We start from the raw sequence: 24,617 nt of genomic DNA, 5'->3' as shown, positions 1-24,617 counted from the left end.
CAGATTTGTGTGAGCCAATTCCTATGGAAAATCTCATAATATTTACATTAAAAATATATCTGTAAACACATAGATAGATAGACAGATAGGCAGATAGATAGATCCTGTCAGTTGTGTTCCTCTGGAGAACCCTAGTGTGCATAGTAGATGCTCAGTAAATATTTGTCAAATTAATGAATAAATGAAAGCATGAAGAATGAATAAACAAAAATAATGTTGCCCAACCTGTATTTTCCAACTTTTCTTCTGAATTAGAATATCTGCTTGAATGCTGTTGATACACTGCCATCATTCAAGATCCGACTCAAGTCTTAATTACCCCCAAAACTTCCTCTCATCCATCAGCAATATTTTTGCTCTGTTTTTGATAAACCTGATGATGTAAACCAATATTTTATCTATTATAATCTATGATCTTTTGCTTCTTCTGAGTAATTTTCCTCTGCTCATTGCAAATGTAAGTAATTTGAAAATATGTACTCAAACTTCCATTTATTTCCTTTCATGTACAATTACAACGTACAATTTAGCAAAAGTTAAACAAATACTTGTTAATTATGCATGATCACTACTACCTATATTCTTAAATAGAAGCAGCTAAAATAGTGCATATTCATTACAAAAAAGGTATAGTGAATTTTAGTTGAGGAAAAAAATTGTGTGATGGAATGGTGGAAAATAGAAATGGAAAGGTGAGTTGTAGTTAAAAGGTCCACTGCATCAAAAAGATTAGAACTGTTTCTATAGTGATGAGGAGTCATTGGTTGTTGCTAATCAGTGAAATGAGGGCAGTGACAGCAGAATGAGGACAGTGACAGCAGAAACAGAAAGAAAAGTACCATATTTCTAAAGTTATTCACTTTTACTCAAGTGTTTTTACTGACTTGGATTGTTGCTGCACTGAGCTAGCCACTGTGTTTCACAGGAATACTATTAAAATCACCTCAAGTAGTGCAATGGTGGCAGTGGCAGAATTCTTGCCTGCCATGCCGGAGACCCAGGTTCGAGTCCCCATGCCTGCCTATGCAAAAAAAAAGAAAGAAAAAAATCACCCCATTATCTACCATTCCCCTTCACTCCATGAATTCCAGTTCTTATTTATAAGGTTTTGATGTTTCTTCATTAATAATAACAAAGCTAATTTACATTTGCGTAGCATTTTGCAATTTACAGATCGCTCACCTATGCATTATCTTAATAATCTCAAAATAGTACTAGGGAGTAATCTGAGCAGGAAATTTGTTTCTGCTTTCAATAAGAAATCTGCAGGTCAGGTCTGTTAAATAACTTGCCAACGGTTACATAGATAGCTTTCTGTGGAATCAGAATTGAACCCATATATTCCAGTTCCAAACACAGTACCATTATCTTTAGATTTTCACTCCATGTATATTTCTGAAGTTCAAATGAAGCTAGTTTTTTTTTCTACTGATTCCATGCTAATTCCCCTCTCCATGGCCTATTACTTATTGTCTGTGTCCATAAGTTATTTTATAGGTTTTATAAGAGATACCAACAATACTGTACTAAATTATTTTTATGATATAGGTATCATGCTATAAAAGACAAAAACAAACAAGCAAACTAACAAAAAACAGTAGGCATTTTTATCATGTCAAAGCTTTTGATTCTGATCTTTTATTCAAAGACTAAAGCAAAAAAATTATTTTATAGACATATTCCATAATGAAAAGATATTTTCTGTTGGCTGACATTTTTAAAGTGAAAAATTATGCTACCTTTGATTTGTTTTCATAAGCATTTCAAATTTATTGTTTTGTTCAAACAAATCCTTACAATGTGAAATACTAAAAGTTGGATTATATGGAATAGTAAAATATCAAATTATGTTGAAACATGTAAATCAGAGGCCATATTGTATTAGTGAGGATTCTCAAGTGAAACAGGACTGACAATTTATATATATACATATAATGCATTAATAAAAAATAAAATATGTATATAATATATTACAGGAAATGACTGACTACTGAAATCATCAGTTCACCTTTTAGACCTTCAACTGATTGGATAAGGTTTCTCTCATTATAGATGCAATCAACCATAGATGCGATTAGCTGACTAATGATTTTCAAATCCAGAGAATATCCTCACAGTAACAACCAGGCCAGTGCTTGCTTGACCAAATGCCTAGATATCCTATTCCAGCTAAGGAGACTCTTGAACTTAACCATCACAGTTCACCCCTTGGCACCTTGGTACCAATCTACATCTCTTTAAGCCATTCTTAACCACTAACTATAAACAATACCAGTCATACTTTTATCTAACATATCTCGTCTGTCCTCTATGCACTTGAGATTATACTAACTCTTTCCCCAGAATAGGATGCAAGAACTTGGGATAATACTGACTTTCTGAACATGATACACTGTGATTTAAATACTATGGCATAAAGTTAATACAATCTATGTTCCATGATAAAGGAATAATATGGTGTGGTGGTTTGAAGCTGTTATGTACCCTAGAAAAAGGCTATGTTCTTTTAATCTATTCTTGTGGGTGCAAACCTATTGTAGGTGATACCTTTTGACTAAGGTATTTCAGTTGAGGAGTTTCCCGAAGGTGGTTTTAAATTTTACTGGAGTCCTTTAGAAAAAGACAAAACGCATACAGAACCTAAGACAAAATTCAGAGAAGCACCCAAAGAAGCTGTGAGAAGGAGCAGCCAGAAAGTGAAAACAGCAAAACCTGGGAAAGAAGGAGCAGCAGATGCTGGCTATGGGCTTTGCCATGTGACAGAGATACCCCAAATGCCAGCACCTGTCTTCAGAGTTCAGGTATCTTCCTGTTGATCCTTTGAATTGGAAATTTTCACAGCCTTGGAATGGTAATTATAGGCTAATAAATCCACACTGTAAAACCCAACCCATTTCTGATATTTGCTTTATATATACAAACATATTCATAACAAAATAAGGAAGAAATACTTATAACTATTATGATTCTTATTTCTGATGCTGGTCATGTGGGCATAGCTTATATTTGTAACTACTTGCTTCCACTACCCATTCCATATCCCCTTTATCCTCAGCAAGCATCTCAGCTGGTCTTGGTTCTTTGCCTGATGACACGACCCAAACCTTCAATTCTGAAGGATCTGGGCTTTAGTAGTCCTGTCTGGATTGGGTTGTTGCATATTTCCTTGAGCGATCTCCTGTATTCCAGGTAAACCATTCTTTACCTCCATTGTGTAGTTTCAGTCTTATTTCCCTTTGATAATCAGGATCAATAGCCCCAGCCAGTATGGTATATTCTTTCTTTGCTTACTTTTTAAGAGGTGTGAGAAGCCCAAAGTGTCTGAATAGCAGTCATAAATTCCAGTTTAATGGAATCATTGTTCTGTCTTTTGGAGGAAATCACTGTCTCATTTGGAACTATGACCTGTAGACCAGCAGAGCTTAAGGTTGTGAAAATTTCTAGTGGATCACTGGAGGTGATAGTAACTGATGATATTCCCATTTCCAGTCCTTGATTCTTAGGCGTAATCCAGGCTGTGGAAGAAATAGCACACTAGAGTGGACACTGGTTTAGAACATACACAGCCTCCTGGAGAATGTTTCCCCAGACCTGCAAAGTATTGCCACTTAGTTGGCACCATAAATGAGCATTCAATAACCAGTTCTACTGTTCTAACAATTCAGCTGCTTCAGGGTGCTGGGGAACATGGAAAGACCATGAATTCCATGAACATATATCTTTCCCATGATTCATTTGCTGTGAAAAAATTATTTTATAGCATTAATACTGTGTAGAACACCATTATGGTGGATAAGGCATTCTTGAGTCCACAGATGGTGGTTTTGGCAGAAGACAAGTGGGCATTTTGAACTACTCCCACATGTAACTTATTTGGTGCATCAGGGTCTGCTCAAGCCCAATCTTGTATATAACATTTCTATTTGATGACGTAGTTCTACTGTGTACATCCAACATTATGGCTTAGTGTGTGTGGTCATTTGAAGCTTTCTGTACCCAAGAAAAATATGTTCTTAAACCTAATCCATTATTGTGGGTGTGGACTATTGCAAATAGGCCCTTCTAGTGAGGTTACTTCAATTAAGGCATGGCACACCTCAGTCAGGATAAGTCTTAATCCTGTTACTGGAGTTCTTCATAAAAGCATGAAATTCAGACATAGAGAAAGTCACAGAGGAAGCAGCCAGAGGCTAAACGCTAATGGAATCCAGAAGAGAAGGGAGGGAACTACAGTCACCACTATGTGCCCTGCCATGTGACAAACTAGAGTGAAGGATGACCACCAACCAGCCCTAGATTGCCATTTTGGGGGAAGAAAGCATTGCATTTATGACACCTTGATTTGAACTTTATTTTAACCTTAAAACTGTGAGCTAATAATCTCCTTTTATTTTATCTAATCCATTCCACAGTATTTGCTTGAGCAGCTTTGAAACTGAAACAATGAATTAGACAACACCCCATTTAGATAGGCAACTCATGTCTCATTGCAACTGGGTAGCCCATGGTTAAGTATTCAGCCTTTACTAAAGCCCACTAGCATGCCAAAAATGTATCACAAAAGGAAGGTAGTTATCCTATGAGGACATCAGGGATATCTCCAAAATATTAAGATCTGTGCTGTGATTCTTTTAATGGGACCTACCAAGGACTTGAAACAGTATCTCTATTTGCTACTGAAAGTTCTATAAGCATTGGATCTGATGGATCATATGGTCCAAGAGGCAGATCAGTTTGCATGGCAGCTTGGACCTCTTGCAGTGCCTCCTTTTATTCTGGCCTTACAACAAAACCAGGAGCTTTGGGTTACTTGGTAAATGGGCTGGAATAGCATACCCAAATGAGGAATATGTTGCCTCCAAAATCCAAAAAGGTCAACTAGGCATTGTGCTTCTTTTTTTTTTGGATATGTCAGATGCAACAGCTTATCCTTAACTTTAGGATAAAGTCAGGCACACCATTGTATGCCAAAAAATTTCACTTAGGTGGAAGAACCTTGAATTTTGTTGGATTTATCTTACACCTTCTGTTATACAATTGCCTTACCAACAATTCTAGAGTAGTTGCTATTTCTTGCTCACTATATTCAATCAACCTGTTGTCATTATAATGGACCAGCATGATATCTTTTGGAAGGGAAAGGTGATGAAGGTCCCTGCACACTAGATTATTACATAGGGATGGAAAATTGATGTTACCCTGGGGTCTGATAGTGGAGATGTATTGCTAGCCTTGCAAGCTGAAGGCAAACTGTTTCTGGAGGTCTTAATAACAGGTATCAAGAAAAAAACAATTTCAGGTTCAATACCCGTATATAACACTACATCCCAGAAGATATGTTGATTTACTCGAGCAATATACCACATTTGGAACAGTAGCTGGAATAGGAGCTACCACCTCGTTAAATTTACAAATTTAAAAATTTACAAATAACCATTGTCATCTCTACCATTCATCTGTTTTCTGGAAAAGCCAACTAGGAGAGGTTAATAGGGATATAGTAGGAATCACTACCTCTGTATCCTTCCAGTACTTGATCATAGCACTAATCTTTGTAATCTCTCAAGGAATGCAGTATTGCTTTTGATTTACTATTTTTCTAAGTAGAAACAGTTACAGTGGCTTCCACTTGGCCTTTCCTACCAAAATAGGCCTCATCCACAAGTCAGGAAACCAAATAGGGAGCAACCAAATAGTTGCTCAGAATTACTATTCCAATTGAGCATTCTAGAACCGGGAAAATAATCAGGGTCTGGGGACACACTGGATCCACTGTGAGACGGACCTGAGATATAATTTCATTGATAACCTTATCTCATAAACCAGAACTTGGACTGCTAAACCATAATGAAGTTTTAGGTCTCCTGGAATTAATGCCAGTTTCAAGCCACTGTCTACTAATCCTCAAAATGTCTGGTCATTTCCTTTTTCTTGATATACAGTCACCTGGGTAAAAGGACACTGGTCACTCTGGGGATGGCTGGAATATTAACAGTATAAATTGTTAGCTATGTACCAGAGTTCTGCCCTGAGGAGACCCATTCTTCCCTTCATTAAAGGCATTCTGTGTCTATAATTTGTCTCAAGTCTGGGAGAGTGAGGGGCCATGGCTCCCTATTTCTGTGATTCAAGATAGACTTTTTCTCACTTGTCCTAGAACCTTTCCACTTAGATGGTTTCAAGTGAGAATTTAGCAGACTGCCCATCTAGTTCACTTGTAGGTACCTCATAATCTACTGGCCAACACTGCAGCTTTCTGTGAATCAGATAGTCTGATAACTGCTTTGCTGTCCATGATGGTAGCCACACCCATATGTTTGTTGTCTGAGTGCTGCCACTTGGCTTTTGCTTATTCTGGATATAAACAACCTCACTGGGTTATGAATCCAAGTATAGTAATAGAAGTTATCACAGTAATATTTGACTTATACAGAAGAATGATTTCAGAGATCTTCAGGGGTAATGGAGCTATTCTCACAATTTACTCCTCATAATCCTGGTGAAAGGTATGTCCTCTGGACATTCCTGGGATGGAGGAGTAGGTCTCACATGATGAATCCACTCTAACATTCCAATCTCTGTAAGAATTTGGGTCCCCTTATTTACATAATATCAGGAAAGTTATGGTATTTTGACTTCAGGTAATGTAGGCCACATTTTGGTCCATGCTGCAGTCAACTATCCCAAAAAACTGTTAAAGCCCTTTCTAATCCTAGAGCTACAGCATTTAATCCCACATCTCAGGTTAATGAACCAATAACAATAAATTCAGCTCCTTCCACCATTATCCCATAAACTTAATATCTATTCCAAAATATGTTCCCTTGATTTCTGTCTCTAAAAATAGGAAAAATAATGCGGTTCTTTTGGCATGTGGTATACCTCCTCATGGGTCATACTTTGTACCTCACCTTTTGGGGCATGTTGGGACTTCAGTCTATTTATAGATCTGGAAGCCAACTAACTAAGGACATTCCACTGCAGTTCTATTTGGGGAAACAGAATTAATCTCTTCACTCAGAAGTGTGAGAACTTTTTTCTCATGGGAGGTATTTGTAGGTATATCAGGCACAGCAGGGTTAACCTCTTCAGTTGAAGTGGGATTGCTGATTCCTCAGGACAGATCATTACAGGTTTAATGTGGCAGAGAAGACTCAGCAGAATGTTGGGTTTCAGTGTCCCTATTAACATCATTTAACATCATTTATCGGCCTACATGTTCCCATTCCAATTTTCAGGATCCCTTTCCTTCCCCATCAATACTCTAATATTAACAGCAGACACTTTGTAAGGTTGTGAATTAAATTTACACTATAGTTCAGCCACTTGCACAATGAGCCTCTTGGTGTGTTTTTCAGAAATCTCAAGTCTGCATCTATAAGAAATGAATTTCTTTCCAGGGCACACAGAGAAAGTTTCATGCCCTTCATGAAGCACTTCAGGGAAGAATTTGAATCCTTGAGCTTATCCCTTTCTTTAACAACTGTATACAGCATATTTAATAACAACCAGGCAACAACATTTTACTTTTGACTCCACAAAACCTTGCTAAGGTATCAAATATTCTGTTACTCAGAACCTTGCCTTTTATAAGCATTAAAGGAGTAGTATCCAATGATTATATAATTCTTTTTTGCATGGGCAGGCACTGGGAATCAAACCCAGGTCTCCACCATGGCAGGTGAGAATTTTGCCATTGAACCACCCTCCCACCACCCCCAGTGAGTATATTATACTTATCTCAATTTCCAATTTCCATCATGAATTATCTGGTCCATCTTGATCTTTGGACTTAGAATCATTAGTGGTTTTGAATCTAATCATATTTCAGGCTACAACCCCAGAACCAACTCAGAAATCTCATCTTTAAGATTGTGTTTTCAAGAACCACTCGTGTTACCATATTGTGGTAGAGTTCTCCAAACAAACAGAATCAACAGGATGGATATATATGGATATATATATATATATTATTTATTATAAGAATTAGCTCATAAGAACATGGGGATTGTCAAATCTGACTTCCACAGGGAGAGCAAAGAGTTGGGAACTTCAATGATGTTTTAATAAATTCCCCAAGAGAAGCTGGCTGGCTGAAGTAGAGATAGAAATTCTTTCTAACTGCAGAAATCATCCGTTTTCCCATTAGGGTCTTCAATGGATTCAACTTCCGTCATTGTTAAAGACAATTTCCTTTGTTGATTGTAGATATAATCAGCAATATGTGCAATTAACTGATGATGATTTAAATCCATGTAATATCCTCACAATAACAATCAGGCAAGTGGTGACTTGACCAAAACAATTGGACACCATAACGTAGCCAGGCTGACATATAAACTTAAGCATTGCATATATCTCTCATCATTTTTGATCTGTGTTAACATATTACTGAGTAGTTTAGCAGAAAAGTAAACTATGAGCATGAACTGATTTGAATTTCAAGTGTTCATGTAATTAAACATTAGTCCATTATCATAGGGTTTGAAAAACATAAAAAGCAAGCACCCATAACTTTGTTTCTAAATATCATTCTACAATAACAGGAATGAGAGTTCTTTTGAGAAATGGCCCATTATGTGGCAAGGGCAGCAAATATATAAAATAAACCTGGAAAGTTACTTAAGTTGTCTTACCTTTGTTCATTGTTAAAGACAATCTCCTTTGTTGATTGTAGATATAATCAGCAATATGTCAATTAACTGATGATGATTTAAATCCATGCAATATCCTCACAATAACAATCTGTTTCCAACAGACTATTGTGTCCTTCTGATATGCCTCTTTCCTTTTATGCTTTTGAGCACATCCTTACTTTCCAGTTGAACAAAGGTAAGACAACTTAAGTAATCAAGTAAACAATGCAGTATTGAAATGTAACCTAAAGTAAAAGAAAGAAACAAACAAACATAATGAGACTATACTTATATAAAAACTGAATGAATAAAGAAGTGGGAAAGAAAGACATGAAGCCTAAATCACCTCCCTTTCTCTGGATTACAGCTTTCAATATACAACACTGACTAATAAGAAGAAAGGGATGATTGCAGTCATGCTATCTTTTTATGGTAGGGACCTAAATGAAAGTTAAATAACTGGGGGTGGAGATAAGAACATGGGAAGCAGCAAATACTATAGGCTGAAAACCTATATCTATATCTAAAGTATAAGTCAGAGAACTGGAAAATTTAAGCTGGGAAAGACCCAAGGACAACTAACCTGGGCATGGATAACTATTAGGCATAATGTCTTTACTTTTAGAGATGGGAAATGAGAAGGTGGGAAACTTTATCTTCACATAAACAACAGGGAGTGTTAAAAACATTCTACTAGCCTGTGTTGCCAAATGCTGCACAGACCTCATGCTATTCAGTTCAGGGATGAGTAAATAGAATGCAAGAACTGCATTAGACCTTTGAAATTATAGTGAAGGAAAAGTAGTAACAAATATTTGAGAAGTATGCCTAGTATACTGAAAACTGATGCAATAGTACATTGCCACAATAAATTAGGGGAGCTGTAAATAAGAGGTCACAGGGACTCAAAATGAGAGACCCATTTTTGAAGGAAATAGTAAAAAATAGTAGGGATATTAAAATAGAGTAACAGATTTATAATGTGCATCAATGACAGCAAATGACACAAATAAAAGAGCTAGGAAAGGGAATGAAGAAGTAAAAGAAAACTTAGAAAGACTCCCCTAGAATGTAAAGACAACAGGGATTAAATACTAATAAATGTGATGACAGATGAGTAGTACAAATTGAAGAGGAAGCATCATTCAAAAATGTACTGAAAACATTTTTCTTTGAGTTTATGGAAAGATTTAGAGTACAGGTTAAAAGAATTCATAGAATATCATTAAAAATTAATACAATGTTATCAACAGCTATCTATGCCTGGGGAAATGTTTGAGACTTAAAGGAGAAAAAAAATCTTTCAAGCATCTAGTTACTAAAAACTTAATATCTAGGTTGAATCACATTCTGAGTGATTAAAAGTCACAAATTCTGAAGCTATATGTATAGAATTTTGAAAGACATGCTGAGAGAAATACATACTCAGATAGCTGTTCACATAGAAGATGGGTGAAAAGTATATGAACAATAAAAACAATGCGTCATTATTTTTCTTCCTGAGAAATACACCAGAAAGTATATTTCCTGTAGCTGAGCATTACATCAAAAAGGAACATAAATGAGAAATTCATGGGTTAAAAGAACTGACAATGTAATTGAAATAATTAAATGGAAATTTCATGAAAGATAATTTTTAAGATAAGTAAAAAGAATGAAGCTCTAGTTCTATTGATAAAATAACATTGAAGCTCGAGACAAATCATTTAATATTTCCTGTCTTTACTTTCTCCATTGGTAAAGCATGACCAGGTTTCAGTAATGTCAAAGTTATAATTAATATTTTAATGCCAAATGAACATATTGGCTATTTTCTCTTTTTCACCACGAAGTTTCTTGGGAATGCTCTTGGTGAGGAGATTGGGTTACCCAGTATTTAACTCTTACTCAGAATTTTCAGTTCAAGACAACAGAACCTTACGATCTTCAGTTATAAGTTTTCCAGTGTTGTCGAGAATATTTCCGTTAACCTCATTTGTATTCAAACAACAGAATGCAAAATAAAAGCTATGTAATTTTCCACAAACGACTTTTCCTTACCCAAAGTCTCTTAAAATAGCTTTTCTCAGCTGAAAACAGCATTCATAGCCCCTGTGACTGTTTCCCCCCCTCAGCATGACCACTCTGCTATTTCCTGAATGCAGATGATATATCAGAGATCATAAGTGCATTTAAAATCCTTACTAGTTTCATGTTTGTGTTCATCAGATGCTGAATGGTCCTTTCCAAAAAAATACTGTTTAATAATGAATTTAGAGAGTATATGTCCATTCTTGTATGAATGGTGTGGAGAGAAGCAAAGCAAATAAGGAAAACTTCATAAATTTAATTCATAGCATTCTAGCCCAAGGTTTTTTTACTGCACAAAAGGTTAATGGGAAGTAGAGCTTGCTAGCAGAGTCTCTATAACTACAGTATGTTTCATTCTCAATGAAAACTCCATAAAGTCAAAGATCTTCAAAGAATCAAATGGGAATGTAAGGGGAAAAAAGAGTATATCATCTTCTGGAATAATTTGACATAAGCTTAATGACTTTTATAAATGAAGACTCCATAAGGGATCAGTAGTGGTCAGTGAATTGGTAAAACATGCTTCCTTTTGACACTTCTATATTAATCTCTGGAACCAGTACTGTATTAGTTTGCTAACTGCCAGAATGCAATATACCAGAAACAGAATGACTTTTAAAAAAGATAATTTAATGAGTTGCTAGTTTACAGTTCTAAGGCCGAGAAAATGTCCCAAATAAAAGAAGTCTATAGAAATGTCCAATCTAAGGCATCTAGGGAAAGATACCTTGGTTCAAGAAGGCTGATGAAGTTCAGGGATTCTCTTTCAAGTGGCAGAGCACACGCCGAACACAGTCAGAGTTTCTCTCGCATTTGGAAAGGCACATTGGGAACACGGTCAGGGTTTCTCACTCATCTGGAAGGTCATGCGGCGAACATGGCGTCATCTGCTAGCTTTCTCTCCTGGCTTCCTGTTTCATAAAGCTCCCTGGGAGGTATTTTCCTTTTTTATCTCCAAGGTTGCTGGCTGTTTCTCTCTGCTTCTTGAGGCTGTGTCATTCTTCTCTGCTCTATCTGAAAATCCTCTTCTCAAAAATGTTTCCTCTTTTATAAGAACCCCCAAATGAGTGCAGACATATCTCCACCAAATCCATTTTAACAATCACTCTTGATTACCCAAGATCTCATCAAGATCACATCAAGATGTGGCTCCCTAAATCACATCTCCAGGGAGATGATCTAATTAGTTTCAAACATACAGTACTGAATAGGGATTAGAAGAAACAATGCCTTTACAAAATGGGATTAAGATTAACACATGGCTTTTCTAGGGTACATACATCCTTTCAAACCACCACAAGTACTGATTCCAATGGGTTTGATTTTACACCATTTATACTCATAAAAATAATAGCAAATATTTTATTGAATGTTCTTCCATGTGCCAGGTATTTTTAAGTATTTACATGCATTAACTTCATTTAAAATTGCACTAACTCTATGGGGCAGGTACTATTATTATAATTCTCTTTTTACAGAGGCATCTATAAAGTAAATTATGGTCAAGGCTGAAGGTTGAAACTAAGCAGTCTGACCCTGTAATGATATTAACATAACACTTCCTTGCCATCCCCTAATATAATGGGACATGAAATAAGCATTTTGTTTTCCAACTCCATTTCCCTTATAATTTCATTTGGGAAGTAAAGGGCTGGGCTCCAAGATATCTAGTTTTATGAACCTGGCTATTTGCAGGATCTTGAGAATTTAAATTCATGACTATTATCCTTACCTTTCAATGTAAGGCTCCATTGACATTTTAAGAAAATATGCCAAGTTTTCCACAGTTCTAAGAGATAGGTCCATATGACATTGCTTGGGTTCCTGTTGTAGCTTATAGAAGAAACTTCACCAACTGTGGAAATCTTTGAGATGTAGAAGAATATCTTCAAATTCTTCCTGCAAGAAACAACATGGTGGCATCACTCTTGAATTCTAAATGGAACTGTATTTCTACAAAGAGAAAGCAAGGATATCTGTCATAAATTTGAAGAGGAACTGGGAGAAGCTTCTGCTGGCAGTTTATACTGCTTCCACTGGGTAGCGCCTGGTGTTACTGCCTTATCTTCCTGGGATGGAATGCTGTTTTGATATTTGCTGATGCTGCTGGAATATACCAACTGCTGGACACTTTACTCTGGAAACCTGAATTTGCTAGAAACTAGCACCTTAGCAAAAGCCACATCTGTGGGTCATCTCTGACTATGGCATTGGTCAGCAACCTCTAGGAGAAGCAGTTATGTTAACTTGCTCTTCATTTTTCTGTGTAACCCACATTCCCCTCTAGGTTACATTTCCAGTGCCCATTTCATACAGCAACAAGGGATCCACTCTGTGGGTCTGTGTGATGTATGCTGGCTGAAGTCACACGTTTACATGAACCCTTTCTCAGGACTACACATGGGATATTTAGTTCTATGGAGATAGGAAAGGATTAAAAAAGAAGTGCCAAATAATGCTGACAAAACAGTGAACAAGTAAAGTTACAAAGTGAATGGTCTGCCCTTACTCCTGAATTTAATGCTAATCACTCTCAGCTCGTAGATTGGCCTGATGATGTGCAGGTACCCTCCTGTCCAACTGAGAAATATTCTATGCAATATTGGCCTACTCCTCTCCACCTACTTCCTAGGGTAATGAATGGGTAGGAACAGCCCCCTTCCCAAGGCTTTTGAAGGGGTTGTGAAAGTAAAATTTACCAAAACAAAACAAAACAAAAATCAGCTTCCTATAAAAAATGTATGTCAGGGGCAGATATGGACGGCCCCCAGGAGAAAGAAGCACAGGTCGCTGCCTGGTTGAAAAAAATATTTGGAAATCATCCTATCCCATAATATGAGGTGAATCCACGGACCACAGAGATTTTATATCACCTTTCAGAACGGAACAAGGCCCGGGACAGGGATGTCTCCCTGGTAATAGAGGACTTGAAACAGAAAGCAAGTGAATATGAATCAGAAGCCAAGCATCTTCAAGAACTTCTCATGGAGAGTGTGAATTTTTACTCTGCCAATCTCTCTAGCACTAGTTCCAGATATCTGAATGCTTTGGTTGACAGTGCAATGGCGCTTGAAACAAAGGATACCTCACTAGCTAGTTTTATCCCCACAGTGAATGATTTGACCTCTGATCTTTATCGTACCAAATCCAAAAATGAAGAAATCAAGCTTGAATTGACCAAACTTGAAAAAAAAACTTAACTGCAACTTTAGTCTTAGAAAAAGGTCTACGAGAGGACCTCAAAAAGGCAGAGCTGCATCTCTCTATGGAAAAGGCCAAAGTTGACAGTCGTCTTCAGAACATGGACTTCCTAAAAGCAAAATCAGACGAGTTCAGAGTTGGAATCAAGGCTGCAGAGGAGCAACTTTCAGCCAGAGGCATGGATGCTTCTCTGTCTCATCAGTCACTAGTAGCACTGTCAGAGAAACTGGCGGAACTAAAACGACAGACTATACCTTTGAAGAAAAACTAGAGTCCTATTTAGATTTAATGCCGAATCCATCTCTTGCTCAAGTGAAAATTGAAGAAGCAAAACGAGAATTGGATACCGTTGAAACCCAACTTACAAAGAAAGTGGACATGATGGAACTGTGACCAGAGCCAAATGAATGTTGTTTTTCCTCACAGAGTCAATTGAATATGACTTTAAAGAATGTTTTTCCTCTTAACATTTCTTAATAACTTAATTTCTGTGTTTCTGTGTTCTTACTTTTGATGTTATTATTGATAGAATGTTTTTCTATTTGTGTGTTGCAGTTTTGTACCTAAATGCATGGTATTCATTAAAAAGCATTTTCTCTTGGTTAAAAAAAAAATGTATGTCAGGTAAAATGTTAGCTATATATGATTTGATCTTACACTTTGGCTGTTTCTCTAATTTTTACCAAGTCCTCTTAATTCCAGTTCTATTTACGTGAAAGGTGATTAATATACATAAAAATATTTAAAAATAACAAAGGATAAATATGTATTATTTTGTAAAGAAAATAAGAATAATATTTATGAAGTTATTATCTGTAATAATGAAGATATCAATAAAGCCACAAGCTAAACAATAAGCATAACCCCATGAAATCTTCGTGTGAACATTATCTGCTTAAAATGGCAAAGAAATGGCCATGTATAGCCTGTGAAACACACTACTACATATTGGCCATATGCTATTTGCTAAAGCTCAAATTGTGAGCTTAAATAGGAATCCAGAAACAAATATGGAAAAAAATAAGCAATAGTCTGAGAAGTAATCATCACTACATAAATCTTAGCATTACTTTTAAGGCTTATTTACCATGCTTTTCCATCTTTTATTCTTTGAGTCTGCCTGAACTCTCTGTATTTAAGCTCTCTCCATACAGGAAGCTAAAAATATGAACTCCAGGTGATTAGTTCTTAATTAAGTCTAAAGTATATTGATTTCTCCATTTGACCAAATATCAAGGCATGGGTTCTGTAAGCTCACATGAGTCTGCTAAGGAGCTACTTTTAGGATTGTGCTCTTAAGTATAACAGATTTTCATCATTGGTTGTTTCTCACTTCTTACTGAGAGAACAAGGACTGGTAGAGATAGAATCAAGACGATTAAGCCCAAACTTGTCTCAGATCTTTTTGAAGTCTGGAATAGTACTGACCAATGTGGTAGTCATTAACCACATGTAGTTGTTAATATTTTAATTAATTTAAATTAATTAAAGTTTTATTTCCGCAGTTCACTAACCACATGTAAAGTTTTCAATAGCCACATGTGACTAATGACTCAAGGTAATGGACCATAAAGATATAGACCACAACTACCTTTGCAGAAAGTTCTGCTGGACAATTTTGGCCTTAGGTACAAATTTGTATATTTAGTAAGGTAATGTTTTTTATTGTAATGGGAATTTTTTTTTTTTTTTACTTCAAAAGGACTTTAGAAATCCCTGCCTAACTACTTAAGACTAACTTTATTTAAAGTTTCTCTTGAACCTCCTTTCTGAGTCAATAATCTTCTAGGGGGAGCTTCTCTGGGCAATCTTGGCTTCCTCTGTGTGCCCTTTACACTCTTATAAATCACTCCAGTAAAAGGATTAAGACCCACCTTGAATGGGGTGAATCGCATGTCCATTGAAATAATTTAATCAAAAGGTCCTACCCATAACAGGATTGCATTCACAGGAATGGACTGGAAGAACATGGTCTTTTCTGGAGTACATAACAGCTTCAAACTAACACATCTAAAATCAGTTTTAACATCCATTCCTGAATGTAGGGCATGCTAATTACTCAGAAGCTAGGGAAGCATCCTAGCTATTATCCCATTTATTTGAAGTGTTTTATATGGAATAAGTAAATTCCCTGGGGCTCTAAAGTCTGTCCCTTCTCTGTGCCCTACTCAGTTGAGGTTGTATTTTGAGCATACCCTATTGGACCTTCTACCAACTCCAAATTATCAGTCTTGGTATCTGTATGTGTAGCAAATGGTGGTGGAGGGAGGCACAATTTTTCTTCTTACCAACAAAGTTATGTTAATTATAATTAACTTGACTATTTTAAAGTGTTTTGTGAATATAGCATTCTCATTTTTTCCAATTCTTATTAACTTCTGCCATGTAGCTTAGCAAAGCGCAGATGTAGAATAAGAAATCACTTCATGTTTCCTTTGCTAAAGCTGATGAAATACAATATACCAGAAATGGATTGGCTTTTATAATGATGACTTTTTAACTTATATGCCAGAGTTCTTAGGCTGTGAAAATGTCTAAAGCAAAGCATCAACCTGACAATACTTTCTTCCTGAAGAAAGGCTGCTGGCAATCTATGCCTCCTCTATTATGTAGGAAGGCACATGCCAGCATCTGCTGGTTTTGTCTCCCAGGTTTCATCATTTTCAGATTATGGCTATTCCATCTCTGACTTTTTTTTTTCCTGTTTTCTGTGTGTCCTCTCTCAGCTTCTGTCTTTCTTAGCTTCTCTGGCTTTTTCTATGTGTTCTCCCTGTCTTTTATTCTCTTACAATGGGTTCGAGTAAGAAGATTAAGACCCATCCTAAATTAAATGAGTTATTGCTCAATTTAAGATCCTCCTCACTGAAAGATCCTACTTATGATACGTCCACACCCATAGGAATGGATTAGTTTAAAGAACATGCTTTTCTGGGGTACATACAGCTTCAAATGCTCACACCTCATAATTATCTCATTCCATTCTTTGAATTCTCCTCTTCATCCTCACCTTTATTAGCATTCTCATCACCCTATCCTTACTCTCCTTTCTATTTCATATATGTATATTCATTCACTTCTTTCCACTACCATGCTCAGAAATGCTTTTATAAAGAGAACTGAAATCCTAAACTCTGTTACGGTACTCAAAATTGTGACCTAAATGTTGCTATCATCCACATTTTCTACCTACTTATTTCTTTACCACCTTTTATTTACTATCTTTTTTAAAACTTTAATATATTTTCTTAACCTTCATTTCTTTATCTGCACTCCTCTTGTTGAGTGATTAATATTAACCAGTCACCAGGCATCATGCAAGAAGCCAAAATACCAAGCTGAATAGCAAACAGTACTTTTTTAAGCCAACTTCTTATATCTTTTCTCCCAAACTGTTCTTTCAAAGTTCCAATCATTGCCAATCATATAAAGTGACGTTTTCCTGGTTCCTCGTCTTGTCTAAATTATGTAGCATTTTACATTGAGAATCACTCTTTCCTTTAAGGGGCCAGAGGCTTGACTATTGCACTGGCTGCTGGATCACAACATCAGGCTCTAATGTTCTCTCTGCCCTATAGCCCTACCTCTTACCACGTGCCCAGCCATGGGATTTGCCTAATGATTTCTGAATGAGTGAACATGCAAAAGTATTGTCAGTCTTGGGGTTGGGAGGAATCCCTCCTTCCAACTCCAGCCCTACTTCCTGGGTAGTTTGAGAGTGTTTTGTCATTCCCTTTCCCTTCACCATGTTAAATCCTTCATTAAAATAAACATGCTACCATCCATAAGGTTTGAAGGATACTGATAAAGCAGGGTCCTCCCAATAGGCTTTTGTTTCTATCTAAAAACATTTGATCAAGAAACACTGCCCAAGCAAAATTGAACATTCTAAATTCTGTGCAGCAATTTTGTCTTCCACATCCTGTTTCACAATTTAAATTATCTTACTGTAGTTAAATGTTTTCTTTATGTGACTCATACCAGTCCCACAATGTTCACTTCCAGAAGGTAGGGAGAATGGAAGATAAGGAAGTTTTGATTTTGCCTCTATAACATGCCTCTGGCTTTACTTACACACATGACCCACTGTTGTCTTCTGTTTACCTTCTGAGTGAGTTATTACTTTCCCCACAATTTAGATGAGGAATTTGAGATACAGAGAAATTAAGTCATATGGTCAAGTAAGAATTGATGAAGCCATGTTCATATCTGGGGTTTCAGACTCCAAAAGCTTTGCTTTTTTCCTAACAATTAGTTGAACTTCATATGCACACACACACACACACACACACACACACACACACACACACACACACACATTCGTATATATGTGTATTAACCCCAAACAAATATAAATGTCTAAATTTGTTGTGGGTTGTGTATGCTTATGTGTACATGTGAGTACATAAGATGACTGTTAGAGCTGGGGAAAATTTAACATGGTAAGAGCCTTCATCAATTAGAAACAGAAATAGAGACATCTGGCAAACACATACATGCTTTTACAGATTTGGATTTTCAGAGAGTTCGGAGTGGTCCCTGGCCCTCCTGGTCTTTCCCAATTTCCCTTCCCTACCAATGACATTAGAAAAGTTCTCATACACCAAATGCCTTATTTTTGTCATTCTTTCCTGCAGCCTGGTCCAACTTTCCCCTTGGTTGCTTGTTCTGCTGAGATTTGGCTCCTGCCTCTTAGTTAATTTGGAGAGTCAGGATTGGTGCCTGCTATTCCAGTTTTTTTCGCAAGGCTAATTCACTGATCCTACTGAGAGGTATAATCATGCTTCAGTTTAGTCTCTCATGGCCACAGGAAGTAGGGGATGGGGAAAATGGAGAGGTAGTAGTGCTGAGGAAGTGCACAGTGGGAAGGAGGATGTTGGTTTGTCTCTGAGCACCAAGCTTTCCTCAGTGGAGAAAAAGTGGCTGTCAGAGGAGCTAAAACCTTTCAAGTCACTTGTCAAAATGCATCCATGGAATGGTGCCTGAGTGTTTACAAAGGTAACAACTCATTTGGGCATACAATATCCACTTCCTCTTGCATGGAAATATTTGAATAACTAAAGCTGCTGAGTGAATTTAATTCCACAAGAACAGTCATTAACAATTAAATTGGAACCTAGAATGATATATTGACTCAACAATTTTTTATTTGAGAATTTGATAAATCCCTTGCTCATATTGTATTTTAAATATTGTACCAGAAAGTATCCTTTTACTCTAATTATTCTTATTTTAGGTTAGAAAGGAAAAAAAAAAGATATCTTTCCTTAAAAGTTTTGAATGTATAAAGCATAAGACTTTATTATCCCAAAGAGAAACATCTTAATATTCATTTATATTAATTCAGTTGTTGGTATGGAGACTTTAAAAAGAAATAGACACATTTTAAATAAGGAATTTTCTGTTGAAAGATTACTAAGCAAAATAATGAAATATTTGATACTGCTTAGATGGTCCCATAAAGACATATAGGCTTTAAAGAATATTTTAAATATATATTAATTAATGCAAAACATCTCCTTTGACTACAGATTCCAACAATTGCTCTAGGAATGGGAATCACTATTCAGAGGTAAAGTTAGCAGGCAAGCGCAAACACTGCATCTTAAAATGTGTTTAGCATCATGTGTTTACTTTGAACCAAAATTGCCTAACTTAGTTGATGCCAAACAGTAGGGTAACACTTTACTAATTTTTGCTATTCATCCATGTATGAGTTTTGATTCCATTTCATGCTGAATAAAAATAAGAATATGTATGCATATTTAGGTGAGGAGAAGGAAAAAACAGATCACTGACTTAAAAAAAAAGATTACTAACATTAGACAATCCAGTTTTAGGAATTTATTATTTGGGGTATGTATTTTAAGTTCTCTTACTAAAAATTTTAATGAATCTTTCAGTCCTGAAATATTAGTACCAAACAATAGCAGACATTCACTATGCCTCTTTGACCACTGTGTACCTTTCTCCATCTTTCCTTTGCTCCAGGAACTACCCTCATGTAAGTTCACACTTCAAATTAGAAGCCAGACACTCTTCTCTTTTCCATGTCTCTTCCAGCTATTTGTAATTGTATTTGACATTAACTCATCCAATCAGACTCTTCTTGGATATATAGAGAGGGACAAGGAAGCAGAGACTGCACAGAATTCTTCTTGCTAAGGGTAATGACAGAGTTAGGCAGCTTTCTGTGAGTAGCAGTGGTCAAGTATCCAGCCATTCATCCAGGTCACAGCACAATTGGTCAGAGCAGCAGCAGTGGGGCTCTAATGGGGCTGTCCTACAATATATACTTTGGTGCTGTTTCTACTTTCTTTCTTAGTTATTCTGTTAGTCTCTTTATATCTCTTGCAATTTTTTTTTTTTTTTTTTTTTTGCTTTACACTATAGTAGGTTCTGTTATTTGCTTTCAAGACTGTTATACTACCCTAACATTTGCCCTCTCTCACCAACTTCCAGGTTCCTTCTGGAATCATCCCTTCCCTCTGCTTCTTCATCAGTTTTCCTCCAATTTTCTGAATCTTTCTGAGCAGTATACACAATTGCCATTTTCTCCCATCTTAAAATTGCCTCTTTCAATCATTGCTGTCCGCACTATGTGGGACATGACATCCAGGGGTGAATGTCTCCCTGGCAACATAGGAGATGACTCCCAGGGATGAATCCAGTCCTGGCACCATGGAATCAACACTTACATCCTGACCAAACAGGGGAAAAGAAGTGTAATTAATAAAGCATCAGTGGCAGAGAGAATTCAGTAGAGTCGAGAGGCTACTCTGGAGGTTGCTCTTACACAAGCTTCAGGTAGACCTTTTTACCTATCATAACTGCCAACCCCCAACCAGGACTATTCCAGCCAATCCTAAAGAACACCTAGGGCAATATATAAGATTCCACTAGGGTTCCAGGCACTAGAGTAACTTATCTGGTCCAGATAAATCCGGAAATCTAGCCCAGCCTCTCTATCAGATAGTTCCATCTCCCCACCTCATATTAGTGACAGACCCTCCTAATATCAAAAATTTGCAATTGCTATAGCCCAAACAACTTCAAAGAGAGGTATGGGAAGATCAAAGGTGGTGGTAGAATTATACATAGAAGATAGGACTTAACAAATGAATATGAATGCTGAATCATTAAACTGATATCTCTTTTAGTCTCCTGTAATTTAGAGCTGCTAGAAGAGGGTCTGAAATTGTAACCCATTCCAAAGTCTGAAATATATTCTACAACTAATTGTGGTGCTGTCCTTTGAAATTTATAGCATTTTTTGTATATACATTATTGTTCAAAAAAAAAAAGAAGGAAAAAAAGTCAATTGTGATGATAAAGTTTTTAAGCTCTCTAGCCTCCTATATTCTAGAGCAGTTAGAAGGAAAAATCTGAGACGATTGTATGGTAGCAAATGACGAACTCTGGGATCTGTCTTGTACTCACTTGTTGAAGAGTGCTTTGAAAAGTATTGCTTTTGTATTTCTTTACTTTGTATATATGTTATGCTATAGAATAAAAAAAAGTTAAAAAAGAAAAAAAGTACACTTTCTTAACCATGATTCCACTCTAAATGTGTATCTACACCATCATTTTCCTTTTTCAGCATAGCACCTGTGACTTTCTTATATATTTGCTCTCTACAATTTTCCTCCTTCCATTCTTTCTTGAATTCACTTCAGTCAGGCTTTTCTACTGCAACCACTCTCTTCAAAGACCCCTGTGATCTCACATTGCTCAGCAATCTTCTACTTTGCTAACCTATCTTTAGTTCTCCCCTTGTTTCACCTATCAGTAGCAGATGATGTAATTGGTTGATCTCTACTCCTTGAGATAATTCCTTAGTTTTCAGGACAGTACATTCTTTTATTTTTTCTCCACCTTCTCTGATGCACTTCTGTGGTTCCTTGCTCTGTCATATTGCTAAATTTGGGGGAACCCCAGGGTTCAGTATTTGCATTGTTTTCATTTTATATCTATATTCACCTAACGTTATGACTTTAAACAGTAATAAACTCACCTTTTCCCCTCTAACTCTAGTCTTATATAGCCACCTTCTTAGTCAACATTTCCAGTTGTAGGTCTCATGGACTTATACACTTAATATGCCTAAAACTGAATTTCTGATTTCCCCTGATCCCCTTCAACTCTGTTTCTCTCATGCAAAACAAAAGTAATACCCTCATCTCAACAGAAGGCTACTTGATTATTTTGATTGCTTAGGTTCCAAATATCAGAGTCACCTTCAAGTGTTCTATATCCTTCATACAGAATGTCTAATTCATTAGCAAATCTGTCCTCTTTAGCATCAACGTTATGTTCAGGATGTGACCTGTCACCATCATCTCTACATTTACCAACCTGGTTTCAGCCATCATCATCTTTGACTTGTGTTATTGCAGTGGCCTTCTAATATATTTCTGTTCTTTCATCCTTGCCTCTTTCAACACAGCAGTCACAATGATTCCCAAATGTAAATCAAAGCATGTGATGGCTTTGCTCAAAAGGTTCCAAAGACAAAGTCCTTTCAGTGATCCATTTGCTCCAGTGTTTTCTAGCCTCATTATTTCCTTGACCTCATTTCTGAGTGATATCCCTCAGTCTTTCAGCTCGTGCCAGATTATTCTCTTTGATATTCTTAGAACATATCAGATTTACCATTGCCTCAGGGACTCTGACTTCTGTTTCCTTTTGTCCTCTTGTTGAGATCTCACTTGCTTCATGCTTATATTTAAATGCTCCCTTCTCAGTGAACTTTTCCTGGCCATCCTACCCAATATAGGAACCTCTCTTCATATCTATTATATCATTTACTAGCATTTATCTCAATCCAACATACTATATTTCACTGATTTATCTAAGTAATGGTCTATCTCCTTCCACTAGCACACAGTTTCATAAGAATAGAACTTTTGTATGTATGATACCTAAGAGCTGCATAAGGTGCTTCTAGGTTTACCTGGGACTCGATCAGTTTTAGCACTGACAGTTGTGTATTCCAGGAAGCCCCTCAGGTCCAGGCAAATGGAAGTAGTTGGTCACACTAGCTCAAAAAATATTTATTGGATGAAAGAATAAGTACAGAGGTGTGAGTAGACATTCTTCTTAACTCTATAAATCTGTAGAGTACTGTATCTATGTTTTTTGGATGGCATGATCATCTTGAAATGAAGAGATATAACCACATGAAACATCCTCCAATTTTGAGTGTGTGCTGCATGTTCATTCTAGTCCTAGACACTTGTCTTAAACTTCCAGTGCTACTTAGGGAAACTTCAGGCTTTCCACCATAACCAAGTGCCCTGTAAGATACATTTACTTGGACCTAGGTGACAGAACTAATATAAACATATATCCTCTGCTACTTACCTTCTGATATTTCTGAATGGTTAAGAACTGTTACTAGATTCATATACTCAAGTTGTATCTATAATTCCATAATGAAGGATACATGCTTATAAAATGTGCATATCCTTTGGACTGACAGAATTTTATAAAAATATTGAACATGACTCCAAAATATACATATGTGTAAGATTCAACCACATCATTATTTACCAATAGGAAATGATAACATAACTAAATGGCAACAGAACATTGAAATTATGGTCCTAAATTGATTAGGCTCAAATGATTATTATAGTATTATTATAGTATCACTTTACAGTCTTATAATATAGCATAAACATGATTTATTTATATATTTATAATATATAAACATTGATAAAATAGTAATATCAGTTTAAAATATCCCATAGTGTCAACTTTTACAATTTTAATTTAAACTTTGTTTAACATAAGAATCAAAAAAAGAGAAAACCACCAAAAATTAGAGAAAGAAGAGTTAAGGGTTAGTTTTCCCAAGACTGACTCTGTATGCGATGGCTTCCTGGATAGCTTCTTTGAAAACTGACTACATCTGAGTTCTTAAAATAATCAACCTTGTAGAATGTGAGGCGGTAGCTCATGCCACTGTTCTATAGTGTTGTACTGTTGCAGCTGACCTTTGATAATGCCAGGAAATTCTGCGGCTCTATTAGCTAAGATCAGGATGAGATAGGAGTATAGGCCCAGGTTCTTCCAAGTGTCAATCACTCTAGAAGAAGACCTGATATGCTTTCTGTCATCATGCAGTGTAGTTTAGAGATACAGAACCAACAGGAGGTATCTGTAAATATAGGATTTATAAAAGTGTCTCACAAACCATGGGGATGCAAGAGTCTAAAATCTATAAGGAAGTCTGCGAGGCTGGCAACTCCAGGGTCTCAACAAACTCCGTGGGAGAAACTCGCTGTCTAAAAAACAGTGGAAGTTCTCTCTTCTCCTTAAAAGTCTTCAACCAAATGGATCAATCCCAATTGATTGGGTTATTTTGTTTGCGATTGACTGACTGATTATTTAATATACCAGCCTTCTGGTTCATCAACCAGCCACAAAATATCCTTGTAGTAATGGTTAGACTACTGCTTGTCTGACCAGACAACTGGGCACCATCGCCTGGCCAAGATGATACCAGAACCTAACCATCACATGTGGCTTAAATGCAGAGCACCCCAAGGCAGGATCCCTTACCAAAGTCTGATATCTGGTCCCAAGAGATCCTAGGACACTGCCTCTGAGAAGTGCTATAAACAGCCTGCACATTTATGGCTGCTTGATCTAAGTATTAACCCCAGTAAAGGCTGTTCTGGAAGGCTTGGTGTGTGGGTTGTTGGACCA

General features: G+C 36.6%; 1 long non-coding RNA gene and 1 pseudogene across 2 annotated transcripts in view; one reads left to right on the top strand and one right to left on the bottom strand.

The window, feature by feature from the left end:
* LOC143651497 (uncharacterized) overlaps positions 1 to 24,617 on the bottom strand; it is a 153,388-nt gene that overhangs the window by 53,454 nt on the left and 75,317 nt on the right. For both annotated transcript variants that reach the window (XR_013159984.1, XR_013159982.1), the window contains exon 3: positions 12,439 to 12,605. This is a non-coding gene — a long non-coding RNA (uncharacterized LOC143651497). The remainder of the gene's footprint in view (positions 1 to 12,438; positions 12,606 to 24,617) is intronic.
* Positions 13,463 to 14,389, top strand: LOC143651495 (HAUS augmin-like complex subunit 1 pseudogene; annotated as a pseudogene).

The sequence above is a fragment of the Tamandua tetradactyla genome, chromosome 12 (genome assembly GCF_023851605.1).
Source record: "Tamandua tetradactyla isolate mTamTet1 chromosome 12, mTamTet1.pri, whole genome shotgun sequence".
Lineage (NCBI taxonomy): Eukaryota > Metazoa > Chordata > Mammalia > Pilosa > Myrmecophagidae > Tamandua > Tamandua tetradactyla.
Note: the sequence above shows the minus strand (reverse complement) of the source record. Positions and strands in the feature narration are given on the sequence as shown.